This window comes from Sapajus apella, unplaced genomic scaffold, assembly GCF_009761245.1.
Source record: "Sapajus apella isolate SASKATOON/1434 unplaced genomic scaffold, GSC_monkey_1.0 scaffold6908, whole genome shotgun sequence".
Classification (NCBI taxonomy): Eukaryota; Metazoa; Chordata; class Mammalia; order Primates; family Cebidae; genus Sapajus; species Sapajus apella.
Window position 1 is genome coordinate 326 of NW_022443832.1, and position 3,205 is coordinate 3,530.

Genomic DNA, 3,205 nt, shown 5'->3' on the forward strand with positions numbered 1-3,205 from the left:
ATACGAATCCCTCTCAGTCACTAAGTGATTGTGACCACACCTTATAGAGTTGTTGGTGGCATTAAATCAGATGGTGTGTAACCGTATTTTGTAAAAACTGTAATGTAGGTTGTGACTGTAGGGGTTTGTAGTTCTCATGGGTATTACTGCTCTTTTTTCCCGCAGTTAACAGAATTTCAACAAAGAAACAGCCCTGCTGTTCCAACACGAGTGAGACGGAGAAAGAAAAGAAACAACAATAGCCCTGAGACAGGCACTTCTGCTGGTTGCCAGTCACCATGCCATGTGAGTCTTGGCTGGCCAGGCTTCTGGGGACAAGGGGCCCAAGGGGCAGTAGAGGGGAATTGTTAAGATTGTGGAAGAACTTCTGGGTACTGGTTAGGAATTCTGGGTTTGAATCCTGCCTCTCCATCTGCTAGGGATATGACTTAGGGCAAGTTGCTGGAGCCTTCTGGGCCTCTCCTTTCACATCTGTAAAATAGAGGTGGTATTGTCTGACTTCCATTTGTGAGGGTGAAATGAGATTCGTTATCGCTGTTGTGTTTTTGTTAATCCCTAGTACATGGCCCGCTGTAAACACCCAGGACACCCAGGAAAGGGTCCTTGCTGTTTGGTTTTCCTCATCCCCAGTCTCAAGGGGAAGCCAGCCCAATGAGAACAGCCATTTGCTGTCAGGCTGTCCCTTTAAGAGTCACTGAAAGGGCCCCAGGGTGGGATGGTGGGAGATAAGCACCGTGAGAGGAGCTGGCACAGATGAGTTCTGGGACAAAGGGTCCGAGAGGCAGAACAGGAAGTGCTGCCAGCTGATGGGGAGGAAAGGAAGTCAGAGGCTTGGACACTGAGGGGACAGAACATCTCCATGTGCACTCTCATCTCTTGTAGTCAGCAGCAGGTGGTCCCAAGGAGGGCCCTGCACCATGTGCCACCACGAGAGATCCAGAGGTAAGAGGCCCTGAGCTGAGGTACAGTGACCCTGCAGGCCATCCTTACACCCTCCTCCCACAGTGATGGTTGGGTGCCCATCTGCGAGCCGAGACAGCCCCCACACACCCCAACCCTAATGATTGTTCTCTCTTCCTCTCCCCCGATCCTCCCCCAATTCGTCCTCTCTGCATGTGCCTCAGAGCGCACAGCAACTACAAATAGCCCTGGACTCGAGCTCTGTCACAACCAGTGAACTGAATAAAACCATCGACTTATTGGTAAGAGTCCAGTGGAGTCCCCTGATTCCACGCTGCCAATCCTGGGCTCCAGTTTCCCCTTGGGGCTGCTGTGGGTGAGTTTAAGGGCGCTATGGAGAGCCAGCACTGGATGCAGAGCTCAGAGGCCAAATGCCCACCCTGCCCTTACCTGGCTGTGGCCTTGGCCAAGTCCTAGGTGGGAGACTGGGTATTTGTACTGTGACAGTACAGAAGAGTAGCTTTAGTATGTTAACATTTGTGTAGAGAGGAAACGTGTGTGTGTGTGTGTGTGTGTGTGTGTGTCTGTGTATCTGTGTGTACTATGATAATATACATAAAACTTGTCTGCAAGGATTTGTAAAACACTCAGGAGAGAGCACAGGTGGCTGGGAGATACTTCCCTTCTGTACCTTCTGAGTTTTGGACTATGCGAATGTATCGTCCTTTCAAAAAGTGAGCAGAAGATTAATTTCTCCCTTCCTGTCTGTGCCCCCACCCCGAGCAGGAAAAAAAAATGGACTTAGAGGACAGATGGACCTGGGTGTTCAAATCCCAGCTCTGTCTAAGTGATCTTAGGCAACCACCTAACCTCTAATGCTCCGTGTTTTCCATCTACCCAATAGAGATAATGGTAGCAACTGCTTCACATGGTGGCTGTTAGGTTAAATGGGATTGTTACCACACTACCTGGTGACGCACTCAATAAAGGTTCCAACAGTGTAGTAACAACAGGAATAACAATAGACTATGATCTGATCTCTCTGGGCCTCTTTTAGCCAGTTGTAAATTTCATCTCTTTGCCTGTCCCTTCCAACTTTACTGAGTTCTTTTAAAATCCAGACCATGGGCCTTGATCTTTACTGACCAAGTTGTGTATGAAGCCCAGCCCTAGCCCTTTTAAGGGGCACTGTGTGGAACGGCCCAGGCTCTCCAGATTGAAGCTTCTCCCTCTCCACCCTCCAGCCCTCGAGCCGCTGTGGGGCAGTCCTTGAGCAGCAGTTACAGCAGTTTCTGCAGGAGCGGGAACTGCTAAAAGCACAGGTGGCAGAGGTGAGACTTTGCAGAGGGAGGGATGTGGAAGGAAGATGACCCCAGGTGGCCAGGAGCAGGTGAGGACCAGTGACAGCCCTTCCTAACTTCTGGGTCCATTCTTGCAGGTGACGGAGTGTCTTAAGAAAGCTCAGCTAGAAAGAGACGCATACGCTCAACAGCTCAAAACAGAGAGGGCGCGGTGGCAGCAGCAATTGCTGAAAATGGCAGGAGAAGTGAGAGCTGACCCTTCAGCCCCCGCCTTATATGGCTCACTGGATCTTCCCGGGCATCTGTCAAAAGAATAGTCCAGCCAGGGGTGGTCACGGGACTGGGCTTTGTGGAGCTGGGGGCGGAGAGGGAGATGGTAGCCTGTCCAGCCACCAGCCCCTCTCTCCAGGGCCCTTTCCCCCTGTGCTTTGGGCAGATTGAAATATTCAAAATGGAGAAAAGACAGGACGCAATTAAAATTGAGAAGCTGAAGGGGAGCCTTGCCCACCTACAAAACCATCTGGGTAAGATGGGACTGGTGTGACCCGGGAGCAGGACTGGCATCATATGGCTGTGGGTTTGGCTTAGAGTGCCCCAGGGAGGTGGGTGGCTGGAAGGGCTTTGAGGCAGAGGGAAAGAGGTCTGTGCTAGGAGACGGCAAGTCTCGTAATCTCCATGAGCCTCAGTGTCCCCATGAGAAAGAGGGAGGGGTGCCTGTTGTCAGCCACCCACAGTGTTCTCTATGTGAAAGTGGCTTGGAAGACTGGCTACCATTTGGGTGCAAGGAATCATTAGCAGTGAGGCCAGGTTTGGGGAGCCTGAGAGGAGCTGTGCACCAAGAAGAGATTTTTTGTTTTTCGTTTTGAGAATCCAGAGGCCCTTATTGTCTGCTTCCTTTCTCAGCTGAACCCCCAATCCCGAAGCCTCCAGCAGGGCACTCTGACTTGGAGAAAAACCTAAAATCTGAAATCAAGTACCTGAGAGACGAGCTGCAGGAACAGCAG

At 51.1% G+C, this 3,205-nt stretch overlaps 1 long non-coding RNA gene and 1 pseudogene across 1 annotated transcript; one reads left to right on the top strand and one right to left on the bottom strand.

Annotated features, from left to right (window-relative positions):
• Positions 1 to 691: 691 nt before the first annotated feature.
• On the bottom strand, positions 692 to 1,734 carry LOC116548089 (annotated as a pseudogene).
• A 451-nt stretch (positions 1,735 to 2,185) lies between these two features.
• Positions 2,186 to 3,169, top strand: LOC116548090. Its single transcript, XR_004267304.1, has 3 exons — positions 2,186 to 2,446; positions 2,638 to 2,725; positions 3,105 to 3,169. It is a non-coding gene; the product is annotated as an uncharacterized LOC116548090 (long non-coding RNA).
• Positions 3,170 to 3,205: the final 36 nt, after the last annotated feature.